General features: G+C 38.6%; 1 protein-coding gene across 2 annotated transcripts in view; it reads left to right on the forward strand.

Annotated features, from left to right (window-relative positions):
- Positions 1-13,685, forward strand: part of prkx (protein kinase X-linked) — a 30,830-nt gene that overhangs the window by 1,004 nt on the left and 16,141 nt on the right. The gene's annotated exons all lie outside the window — the stretch shown is intronic.

The following is a 13,685-nucleotide window of genomic DNA, read 5'->3' on the forward strand; positions in this document are numbered from 1 at the left end:
CTCAGTGACGGTGTGAGTATGAGTATATTACTTTATTATAGTATATTATGGTACAGTATTTACAATACTCGTTTTCTCGTGTATATGGGAGGTTTATTGTGTAATAACTAAGATATCATTGTTACCCAGCAAAAGAAGTGGCGTCCATAGTATTAACAATTTGACCAAAATAACATTATTGATGTGTCTGTTTGGGGGGTTTATTGTCCGTTTCTCTTCTCAGGACCTTGGCTGAAGTTCAGCCTGAATGCGATCAGGATTATCAGTGAAATCAGGCGCTCTGACTAGCGTACTGTTTAATGATGATGCCTATGCTTGTACTTTTTTCTTACTTTTAAATCATTATACTTTGTTATTAATTTTGACTTTGTTGGTTCTTTCCATGGAGATCGAAGAAAGTGCACTGTGGGTCAAACTCACTATTCTTTTCATGAAGAATTAGTTTAATTAATAATCTAATGCAGTTTCACTGGTATAATCAAATCATTGATAATTTATTTCTGGGAATCCTGTTAGAGATGTGGTGGTGATTAATTATTGTAATTCCCCTATTGTCTCTTCTCAAATGGAAAGAAATTAATTGAGGGAAAGTATTGTGGGATTGTGTAAAGGGCTGGTGGAACTGGCTTAGTCTTCATTTTTTTGATGGGTAGTTATTCCCGCAATTTGTTGTGATATTTCCTTCAGCGCTAAGACATTACTGTCGATCTGGCAGTATGATTCTTGGTAAACAGGAAGGGGAGGTAATAATGGGAAAAACAAATGAAATGCTTCTCTGTTTGCTCCAGATGTAGCAGGACATGCCCCTTCAGGCCTGCTCTACCTGCTGCTCTACCTCATTTCTGAGCACTGCTGCTCTGGTTGCCAGGTGCTGGCCACCTTGCTGTTTTACAGATGGGTGGGGAGTGCTAGCATAGTTTTTATTATGGCATGGCAACCTCTACTCACTGTGCTGCATCATCGGAGGAAAATATTTCCACAGAGCCTGCAATTCATGAAATGTCATGGGGCTTTTTCTTGATTTATGACCAGTTTCTGTTTAAAGGAAAAGTAAAATCTGACCTCTGGTATTCTGTAGGTTTCTTCAGGTAAAGTCAGGCCAGTAACCCATAAACCAAATTTAGATACACGTTCTGTAGCAATAACGTCTTTTGATAATTATTTGCCTGTCACTTATGGTAACGTTTGCATGTATCAGGTATGCAGATTGGATTATGCTTTGGAAAGATTTTGTTATGCGTTGCCCTGGCAGCTTTGCAGGGCTGTTACTGTGTTTAATGTGTCTGGGCAAGCATTATTTTTTAAATTTTTTTTGTGGCCTAGTCACACCAAAACTTGTGCCTGCAATCTATGCGTGACGTGTTTATGTGTAACACTGCCGTATCTCTGTTTAAGTGTAGGTGTGTCTTTTATAGGGATGGTTTGAGGTGGTGCGTCAAGCCAAGAGCTTCACAGGCAGTGTGGTTTTTGAGAGCAGCACTTTCGGCCTTGTAAGCTGCAGTTGTGCTGAAGTAAATGTCAAATGAGCGTTTCCCCCTTCCTCAAAGTGAGTCCTGCCATCAGAAAACCCTGTTTCCCTTATTTCCCTTATTCCCTTTCTAGACACCTGTGCAGGCCAATAAAGTTTGGGATTTATCGTACAATGATGCTTGGTGGTAAATGTCATTTAAGGGTGAGTTTTTATTGTTAACCATGTTAAGTTCATGGAAGCATATCAACCTCTGATGTAAAGATAATGGAAAATACTGGGGTCTTGTTGGGTCATTATAATCCTTTAAATGGCCAAGACCCTTGACTGCTGTGTAATGTAATGGATGTTAAATTAATGAGAAACTTCAGGGACCATAGTCAAATACCTGCAGCTACCAAGAACTTAATTTTGTTGAGTTTATATTCAGTCACTAATACGGAGCATAGTTATACCATACTATATTGCATATTTTCCTTTAAATTCCAAATGATTGTAAATATGAACAGCTGTGGGAGAAATAGCTTGTAATTTATTATGGTGACAATAATAGTTTCTACTGAGTTGCATTTTGAAATCATCACAAGGTCATTAGACCTAGGGAAGCATACCATACTATCTTACAGAGACGCCCCAACCTCGGGTTACCATACATCTGGGTTCCCCCGGACACGTCCTCTTTTTGGGCCCCTGTCCAGGCAGTTTTTTAAAAAAATGTGCGGGTTTAGCGCTGCAACCCGTATGACCCAATGTGGCAAGTTACGGTGGAATACCAAGTTAAGGAAATGGCACCAATTTTCAATATATCGCAGCCACTCAGTATCATCACACAGTATTTGCAAGGTTCGTGCACACATTTACTTTAAAAATTAAACGATATGCACATCCCTACATGTCACACTCCTCATGAGTGAGGTCTGCTTCCGTAAACCATTGTCACTTTGTATTTGCGTGAACCAGAGCATGTGAGCGAAGCGGAGCGGGAGTGGAACGATTTTGGCCGGAGCAGGAGTGAACATGGAGTGGAATATTTGAAGAAAAAAAAACACTTGAGCATCAGCTTATCTCTCGCACCGTCTCGCATGACTGTCACATACCGGAGCCGCCCGCACTATGCCTCTGTAGCATGACTGACCCAGAAATACATTTTGGCTTGAATGTGGATTTGGCTGCTCAGTTATTTTGATGCCAGGCTACAGTTTAAGCTAAAATGAAAAGACAATGCAGATTAGAGCTGGGCGATATGGCAAAAAAAATGATCACGATATTTTTTCCTGCATTGACCGATATCGATAATTATCAATATTATACTTTCACAATGCTGTTCCGTGTAATAATCAAAATAATAATCAAAATAACCCTATTCTGAAATGAATAATGAATACATGGAAATAAACAATATTAGTAAACAAATACTTATTTTCTAACTTAAGTAAGTTTTACTGTTTACATACAAAATTTGCTTAAAATTATAAAAGGTTATTGATTTTCAAGTATTCAAAGAAACATGGCTCAAATGAACAAAACCATATAATAATGTAACGATGTGCAAAACTGTATAATATTGCAAATATGTTAAAGGGCAAACATAAAATAAAGCAGGACAGAACTGACTGCAACAAATATCTTCCTTTATTCTTGGTCTCTTAAAAACTTTTTAAAATTCTGAGGTAGAAAAGTATCTAAACCAAACAAAAAACACTTATTAAAAAAATGCCAAATCATGGTTAGATTCTTTTGTCTGGCGCTGCAAAACGTCACCACACGTCATGTCACATGGTACAAAATCCTCGCGAGAGCAAGACGACTCGAGACAGACCGTGCAGCACAAACTTTAACCGCCGTCACGACACAACTTTGCCCTTATTGGCTGAAGATTTTAGTCACACACATGACGTTTGTATCCCAGGAAGTTCCAATGCATTATCTGTTATTTCTCCCAAAAAGCACGTAAAGCAGTGAGAACTGGTTTTCAGTTCATTTACCTGGTAAAATTAAGTTTAAATAAATTACATAAATGCTCTAACAGTCCACGTAAGTTAGTGGTTTATTTATTGTTAGTTACTATAATGTTGCGCTGCTTTATTTGTTTAATCGTCCAGTCTGTGAAGGCATTCAAGTAAAAATTGCATTGTACTCTGTACATGACAATAACTTATATTTCAAGGATTCAATGTATTTGATCTTTTTCCTGGCAGCTATATTTTTACATAGAGCCACTATACACAATAGTTTTATTCACTGCTAACAGTTTGTATCAGGAGTTGGTTATGGTAAAAGAAGTCATGTGCATGCAGGTGGTATTTGTATAGATTTATCTACACCCTTCTGGCAGTGCTGCCATTGCAGTCAGGTCTCACAGACTACGAGGAGTAGAAGTTGTCCGACTTGGCCGCAGTCAGTTTATACTCCATAAGGTGCAGAAAAAGAGGCTACAATTTGCACGAGCTCACCAAAATTGGACAGTTGAAGACTGGAAAAATGTTGCCTGGTCTGATGAGTCTCGATTTCTGTTGAGACATTCAAATGGTAGAGTCAGAATTTGGCGTAAACAGAATGAGAACATGGATCCATCATGCCTTGTTACCACTGTGCAGGCTGGTGGTGGTGGTGTAATGGTGTGGGGGATGTTTTCTTGGCACACTTTAGGCCCCTTAGTGCCAATTGGGCATCGTTTACATGCCACGGCCTACCTGAGCATTGTTTCTGACCATGTCCATCCCTTTATGACCACCATGTACCCATCCTCTGATGGCTACTTCCAGCAGGATAATGCACCATGTCACAAAGCTCGAATCATTTCAAATTGGTTTCTTGAACATGACAATGAGTTCACTGTACTAAAATGGCCCCCACAGTCACCAGATCTCAACCCAATAGAGCATCTTTGGGATGTGGTGGAACGGGAGCTTCGTGCCCTGGATGTGCATCCCACAAATCTCAATCAATTGCAAGATGCTATCCTATCAATATGGGCCAACATTTCTAAAGAATGCTTTCAGCACCTTGTTGAATCAATGCCACGTAGAATTAAGGCAGTTCTGAAGGCGAAAGGGGGTCAAACACCGTATTAGTATGGTGTTCCTAATAATCCTTTAGGTGAGTGTGTGTGTATGTATATATATATTTTTACAGGGTGGTTAGGGGGCACTCATTCATAGTCATAAGAGATGTGCTACCCGATTGGCAGTGAACATAAAAACTCATTAATATTCTGATCCCCAGACACATCCTATTTTTCATCTTACCAAATATGGTAACCCTACCCCAACCTACCCTTAATTTTATGCTCTTCAATCGTAAATATTAGTGTAGATGTTTTGGAATTGTTGCTGCTGAGTACATTCTAGAGTTTTTTGCATTTTCGGTATTAAATTGTACCAATCTCAGGTATTTAACTCATGATGTGAAACAGTCTCTCTTTTAGACTTGCGTGTTGGTCAACTACAAACTAAAGCCATATTTTCCCAAGCTGAAACTAAATGAAACCATCAGGATTTCACAAACTGTCCAGTGTTGTACATTGGACAAAACCTGTGTAATGCTGTACGTTCACATACATGTTGTGAAATAGATTTAAAAATGTAAAAGAATTGGAGATGTCTGCACTGTGAACGTATTATTTTTAAAATGTTATTTTTGCCTTGTGTAAAAAACTGTGGATTTTTATCTGATGTGCTCACAAACAGCTTATCTTCTAATTGATTTACAATACTTTAATTGTCACAGCTGTACTTTTTTTGCATGTTCTCCCATTCTTCTGTTGTTTCAGGCAGCTTCCCCCCCCCCCCATTAAGGGGGAAAAGATGACACGTTGTAAACTTTTAAGAGGTGACTAACAAACATGTGCATTTCCGTGTCTAAAAATGCCTGTTAACTGTTCTTAATGATCTAAAAAGTGCCATTTGACAAATGTAGCTCACAAGTTGTTGACTGGAGCTGTGTGTTAAGATTCATCACTGTCACAGCTTCATGATGAAGCGACTCCTGCCTCATCCTGCCCCCCCCCCCCCCCCCTCCAACCCCTCCCACCTCATCCTTGTTGAAACAGGCAGCATTGAAGGATTAGACTTTCTTTGAAACTGACTCCTTCATTTGAACAATGCAATCCTATACTGCTCTGCTGCTATATGATCAGTGTGTGGTACTCTGTACTACTCTAATGGGTTATCCATTATTTTTTTGAGAGGGGTGTTTGCCATGGGTCAAAATTAAATTGGCAGCCCAAGCTTTTGCTGAAAGTAATCATTTTATATTCTTAGTATGTAAGGTTTATGAAACTGTAATAATGTTTTCTCAGTAGTCTGCTGTTTGATGCTGCTTTTCTTATTAATATTTAAAATGTTTCTGCAGTTGTGCTCTGTAGCATTAGTATTGTGCCTTGGTTTTCATCTAATGTGCAACAATATAGATGTAGACAAATGACAGACAACTAGTGAGATGTATGTAATGATTATTTTGTTCAATATTGCGATCAGGATTAATATGATTACTTATTGACTTTGGAAATGTTATGGATTTATTGAACTTTAAAACTCTACATATAATTCAACTGAAGAATAAAAATGAGGTGGAAAGGGGTGCGCTGTATTTATAACACCAGACAAAGCGGGCGCAGCATTGAGAAATGAAATGCACACAATATTAGTTTTATATCCAGCAAAAGCTGTTAATGTAAGCACACTTGCCTCGTGATTCGACGACCTGCTAAGGGAGGAGTCATCTTTCTCATTTGATAGGGCAAGACTTTACTTTGGCTTTTAGAGTTTCACCTTTAATAAAAAGTTTTACGCCCATTTCTGTTGCCGGCACATTGCATGTGCTTAATGCAACCTTAATGACCTACTTAATAAACGTCTCTGGTCCTTGCTGTGTAGCTTGAGCATTAGTGCTTGTTTTTGCGGTTAATGTCTAATGTGCTCCTATGACAATTCCGTAGGCTTTTCAACTGCTGTGTCATCGTGTTATGATTACACTAGGTGACCTAAACACCCGGTATAAAGTTTCAGTCCTGCCCGGCCCATTTCCCAGAACAAAAGCCTTTTTTATTTTAGCCCAGTCGGGCCAAACACTAAGTAAGCTCCCTAAGAGATTCCACTCCATCTTATGGTATTGACGGTAGCTGATTTCAAGCTTGGACCCAGCAGCTGACTACCTGTGCTAGGAATCCACATGGACAGAGGGAATGAGGATCATTTTTTGTCCTGGTCTATGACTGGTTACATTCGGTTGAACAAGAAACATTGGGAGTCATTATCACAATATCTGAGCATCACATCTTTTCCCTGAGAAGTTTTCTGCATTGAACTCTGACTTTCTCATGAGTGCACTCAACTATTGATGGGCTTTTTAAGTTTGATATGGCATATCAGGAAAACGGGCAATGTCAGCAGTCCTCATGACCAACACCCGCCTTCCGATCCATTTGTCGAATGCTTAGTGTCACATGATCCCCAAGGGTGTGAAATGGCCGTCTGGTTTGTAAAACATTATGTTCCAATTGTGTGCTCAAAGTTCCTGTGGAGCTGGTGCTTGTCATAGTAATGGGATCGCTGACTAAGGCTCCCCACGCGTCATTTTGTACATTTTGGTTGATTTTCCATTTCTTAGGTGTGTTCTGAATTGTCAGTTTTGGAAAATTTTCGTGACCATATTCAGAGAATGAATCAGGTCAGCCCTGAAACTTGGATCACCAATTTATGAGAGGATGGATGAACAGATGGATGGATGGATGGATATTTATGTTTTCTTTTTGAATCTCTGTCACAGTTAAAACCTGTGCTGTGTGCCTTATCATCTGTTCCTGTGTTTCCTGCACTGCTTCCCGCATGTTGACATTAATACTTAAGTTAACGCCCTCAGTTAGATAAACAACCATAATTTGTGCACTTCTGATTTTGTCCTGTCTTTTTGTTTTGTTTGCAGCTAACTAGTTAGTGCAAGAAGGTGACTGAAAATTACCAATAACATTCAGGCTATTAATGGTACAAGTCTTCCTCTGCACCTATCCCTGAAGGGCGAGTGCCTTTGATATCATGTTACTGTAATGTATAGTCCAAGTCAAACACCCTGTTGTGCATGTTTGTTGAATGAACTGAACCTCTTGATCATCAGACACTTTCTGTTTACTCTGTAAAAAGGCATTTATTTTTGATTTCTTTTAATTGGCAGTTTCTTTTGTTCTGGGTCACAAAGTGTCAACTGCAACCAACTTGCCAATTTTAATGCTAGCTAAGCTGCATACCCCCTGGTACACTATTTACTCTAGAAGGTCTACTGCTTTGACCTCAATTGCAGCATGAAACTTCTCATGACCAAAGCCAGCTGGTATGGTACTTTCTAGGGTATCAAGAGCAACCATTATTGTTCCTCCAAACTTTTATGCTGACTGCTTATGATGATTAATAAATGAAACCCTATATTTTTAGATTTCTTTAAGAACTTGAATGTAAACTTGAAGTAAAGTTTAAATGTTTAAAAGTTTAAAAGTCATTAAAATGTTTCAGCAAAATTAACAGGCTAGTAAATAAATTTGGCCTAAAATAAAAAACACTAATAAATAAAATGTGACCTTTTTGTTTCCAGTTAGAATGAAGTAACAGAGATCTCCTAAATCCTGTCTGCAAATACTTGTATCAACTAAGGATTCAGATATACACAATAGTAAAACTGTTCAGCTATGTGTGCAGTTACCCATCTTACTTGCAAGTTGTGCTGTAAAATACAAAAGATATCGTATTTAACGTGTCTTTATTTGTTACATATACTACAACACAAGCATTTAACATAAACATTAGGGCTATTACAGTACACATATTCGTTGTGTAATGTTTGGTCCATCTTTTTTTTTGTTTTGTGTACACAGCGAAATAAATTAATGCATTCTATTGACATGGGCGGAACCTAAATTCATAAGTAGATGTTCAACATGGAAAACAACATGCTAATTCTAGCTGAGAGTTAATCACGGCTAATGTTTCATTCCAACCAGTTTGGAATTATTTTGGTTTCCCAATAAATTACACCAGCACTGAAAAGATGGTAGTCCTGGTGACCCTAACTGTTGCAGGTTAGTAACTCTATTTGAAATAACAGATAAATTGAAATTTTTAGGGCGCTGTCTAGTATGCTTAGGTTTACTTGTCAAATTATATAACCCCAGGAAATATTGACAATTCATGATAATTATGAAAATTAGTATTTCCTTTAAAAATTGTTAGAAACATTCACCCCAAGGTCATGTGTGTACATAAGTGTGCATGATAATTCCTGTGAAATTTTGATTTTAAATTGAAATGTCAAATAGTGTAAGCATTTAGATTATTTGACTCCTATTACAAGCCTTTCTATTAGAGGCCAATATTGTCAAATATCAGTAGTTTATGATGCTGGTTAAGATGTAATAGATAGTAAGTTTATATGTGAGACTTTTTTCAAGTGTTCAATGCTGCAATTTTGGGAAAAGTATTTATCCACAACATTATTATGACTTTGACTAGTTCTTTGACTGTAGATGCAACATGGTCAGGTGGTGTAACTGGTTTGTGTCAATTGGCGTAACCAGTTTTTTTTTTTTTTTTTAAATAAAAATATAATATGCTGGAAAATTAATGTAGGAAAAATATAATCCTCTATTGCAGTGTAGTAATGTTTTTGTTACATTATTTCATAGTTTGTGAAAGATTATTTAGAAAATTCAGGTTTTCAGCATATGTCCTTTCAATATTGCAAAAAACATTAACTTTCAATTTAGAGATAATCCTAATAAAATCTGTTTTTACGTGATATTTACAATGAAGTAATTATTTTGTATATACTCCAGGTGCATAACATTTAATATTTTTCATTCCTTTGTTTTTAAGCTATTTGACATTTTCAGGCACATTCAGTCTTACCTTTTGTAAAAAATGTCAAGGGTGACATTTCAAATGACATGAAACCAACTTGAATACAAAATGCACATTTTAACAAACTTCACGTGCTTTTAAAACAAGTTTTGAAAGATTTTTGAATTGCTCATCTTGCCAACCCTTATCTCTCACTGGCCCATATGCAGCCAAACTGGGTAGTAGAGAATACAAGATGTAATTCATCATGATTGTTATGATTTTATATTTTTGAATTTTGCATATTTTAACATAGTGTTACTAACTGTTTGTAGTTTTAATAAGTAATTTCAAACGTGATTCTTTTTTCATGCTGTACTGAAATTGCACTGAACCATGAACTCAGAACTGGGATTTGTACTGAACTGTGACTTCTGTGTACTGTTTACTCCCCTAGTAAATGTATAAAACAAGGGACAAGTTGAAAGAACATTTTGAAAAGAAAAGGTTAACATTGCTGATTTGCAAGCTGTTCCAGACTTTTCTGGTAATAATGTTCATTGGCTCTATATGCTCATTGTTTCTTTTTTAATTTACTTTTGGAATTTAAATCGGCACTCAGTTTGGATGACAATTCTTATTTTGAACTTTCTGTATGTACATGCTCATAAAATGCAAATTGAAAAAGGTTCTGTTTATAATTATGCAAGAAAATACAAAATAATTGAATTGGGATTTCAATATTGTACAAATCAGTCGTGATTATTATGATAGTTATGCTATACTGTTGAAGGCAGCAGCTGTTCTGTTTTATTTGCTGCAACTGGGATCTTTTTTTAATCTATAGGTTGTGACTTTCTTTCTGTGTCTAAGTTGGTTGCCCCTGGTATCAAGGTTCCATGCTAATCTAGCGAGAAGCTGTGTGCTAACTAGGGGACCTTCTCCAGAAAGTACCTTACTTTCTGTTGGTCGCAATTAACCCATAGTGTTTAATTAGTGCTCAATGTATAGTTAAAAATATTAAACACTTGAGATATATTGATACGAAGATATAGTTGTGTGGAGTATTTGGGGATAGTGTCAGTTGACTGGGTTTGTTCGTGTAAAGCATATAAATGTACCTATACTGCTGCATGCTCTCAGTAACCCAGATGCTAGCTTGATTCCAGTTCCAAGAACCATAATCTGCTTCCATGAAGTTGTTTCCCACATTTAGGCTAGCCCCAGTTTCGTGTTTGTCACGTCGGCCTAAACCCCACCCAGTCTCTGTCTTACCCCGAGGACTGGAAAATATTTTGAATAAACTAGCTCCCTGCTGCCAAGTCACCGAGTCATGTGCTTCTGTTTGCTGTCCCAACTGGAGACGTCCTTGCAATTGCATGGCATTTTCATGCCAGGGATATTTCATTTAGCGTTCCGCTGAACACTCGCACTAACTTAAATTAACCTGGCAACACTCACAGCACGGTTGTACCCTCAGACAACGCTCTGTCTTGTCGTTTGGGTTGGGCGGGTATGGCCGAGCTACCCTTCCTGATAGTGTGATACCCACCTTGACCTCTGGATCAGTTCTGTGTAAAAGGGGCCATAGCATGAATGTGCTTCTTGGCTGGAAGCGCTGTCCTGGGGCCAGACTGGGGTTTGAATCACTATTGAATCATTGTTTTTTTTGTCCTTTAGCTACTGTTGCTGTTTGTATGAGATGAGTGATTTGTTTGTTTGTTGCATTTTATTATAACCAGCACTATAGTCTTGCATTGGAAGTATTTACAAGGGGAGGGTGTGGATGTTTTGGGGTGCGGTGAGGTCGGGGAGTCACCTGTAATTTAGTGAGGATGCGTCTTGGAAAAGGGATCTGAAGCAGTGGTCTCGCTCATCAGGGTTTTGCTACTGTTTGCTCGGTAGTTAAGAGGGCAAGATGTGCATTTGTTTTTCTTTTTTCTTTTTCCTCTGGTTCCCCTAACCATCGTGTCCCCGGAGTGCCAAGTAAAATTGTCCCTTTTTATCCTCCAAGCAGTCTGGATCTCTTTGATATAACAGAGCCTTTTTATTATCCACGGGACACAGAGAGAGCATGTCGGCTCTACTTAAAGAACCTGAGATGGGAGTTGAACCCACAATGCTGGGGCTGTGAGATATAAGGACACAGTGCTAACTGTTGCACCACCAAACTGCTCTTGTTGTGTTTAACGCACATCTATTACAAATTAGCTAAAAATGGAAAGGTTTTAGATTGTATCACATGCCTGTCAATCCAGATGCAGGCTTGGCAGTCGTTGCTGGCTCTGTGAGGTCCTGTGCCATGTTACAGGTCTGTAGCTTTCCCCAGAAACAACATACTCAGGTGACGCAACAGGTAACAAGTGACTGCAAATGCGTGTTTTCTTTTTTCTCCTGATCTCCTACAGAGGGAAGTATTGTTTGCCTGTTTTGCATCGGTTAGTTCATGTCAGTCTGGTCTTGGGTTGGACTCATTTACTGTCAGCTGGGTAAAATATTACTAGGTATTTTCTGCACAATATTTTAAAAGTTTTTTGTTATTTAAATTAAGGGATGACCCAAAGTGTCACTCAAAGGACAAATGTGATACTCATTGGATTAAATTCAAACTTAAAATCAAACTGTGCAGCAAAATTGATTAAGGGTAATTATGTAATTTTCATTACACCTATGACCCTTTCATTAATGGTCTGCTGCAAAGGCGCAGGAGTGGGAACATTCCCTACAATCCCTGAGAGATGAAAGTGGAGTTTTGTGAACTAATTTTTCATTCAAGCGAAGGGAATACGGAATACCCATCAGGATTGTGACTCGTTAAAGAAACGAGCAGCCTAGCCAATTAGCCGTGGCTCTGCAGAAGAGTGGGTGGGCCAGATCGACCCAGCAGAAGTGAAAATGGAGGGGGGAGGGCCTCTCGGTTGCATATCAGCAGGATCTTCAAATATATCATCTCATGACAGCTGAAGCATCTCATTTCCTAAGTATTTATTGACATTCATTGTCTGTGCTATTAGACAGCACAGTTGCTCTTTCTGCAGCAGTCAAAAGGTTGGTTTAAAGCTCGAGAATAAAAACACCGTCCCACACCATGTCATGCTGGATATTACCTCCGTGATATTGGTACCATGATGGAGAAACGTTGGAAAATCCCACGGATGGCTCTTGCAATTGAATCCGACAGCTAGCTGTCTCGCGATGTAATTTGTGCAGCTATTACCCGGAGGCTGTCCACACATTCCAGGTGTCCTGTTCTCCGTGCAAGCAGTTGTTGTCTTATTTCATTGTGTGTCATGTTAGGTGTAAACTCAGTCGAGTCAGAGGCAGATATATTAGTACAATATCTTCGAAGCTGTGGGCGGACTTTCCTGGCTTGGGGCTGGTTCCCCACACCTGTTTGGGTTTCAGGCATGGAACTGCAGGTGAACGATGAGGAATCAGAAGACTGGTGTTTATCTGCTGTAAGTACATGTCCTGGAGGGTGGAGGCAGGAACACTGTTTGACTTCTCGTCTGCAGGATTGTCTGCCACCTGCTGCTCATATCTGCCCTCAATCCCCTGAAACTCTCCATGGTCATCACAGCAGTGAGCTATCCTGCAATCTGAAACTCATGTCCATGAATGTGCTCCAGCATTAAACTGTTCATTTTCATGCCATGAGCACAAAGCCTGAATAGTTTATTAAGGAAATATTTTTCATGCAAGTTATGTGTATATTTTCATAGTAATGATTTCTGCATTCCATTTGGGGGAATGTTTTTTGTAGTGGTGACAGTCCGCCCACGATGGTAGTAGTGGTGTGGCCGCTTTTAAAGTCTATTTTTAATGGACAGCAGCATAGTCAGTCCCTGCCGGTTGTTCATTAATTATACAGAAGGGGAACTGGTGTGAGAGCTGATTGGGGAAATGAGGTGTGCAATTAAAGGTGAATTGACTTGCAGTCTTTGTGATTCTGATCATTTGATTTATTGATATTTTTGAGGCACTCTGGTACATCAGAATATCAATTTAAAATTAAATGTGTCATTGTGGAATGTGATATGGCCTTTTTAAACTTTATCTTAACCTCAGTGTGTGTGTGTTTTTGATGTCAAGTTTTGTTTTGGTGGCACAAGTTGGTACTTATTAAGTTCTGTATCATTTGACTCATGATTACTGATGTATACAATTATGGGTCCCTCATTAAATTCCCTGTGCTCTAGTATTTTAGTAGTAGCGTGGTACAAGATCTGGATTATTAATGTGAAATGAGAAGTTTGGTTCTATAAAAGGGGAAAACAATTTTGGACAAGTTTTTCAGCAAATCAGCTATATTGATGGTTTTAGTAGTTTGTTTTAAGGAGTATTTACAATAATAAAAATGCATGCAATGCACCGGTTACCCTCATGCCAGG

The sequence above is a fragment of the Paramormyrops kingsleyae genome, chromosome 16 (genome assembly GCF_048594095.1).
Source record: "Paramormyrops kingsleyae isolate MSU_618 chromosome 16, PKINGS_0.4, whole genome shotgun sequence".
Taxonomy (NCBI): domain Eukaryota; kingdom Metazoa; phylum Chordata; class Actinopteri; order Osteoglossiformes; family Mormyridae; genus Paramormyrops; species Paramormyrops kingsleyae.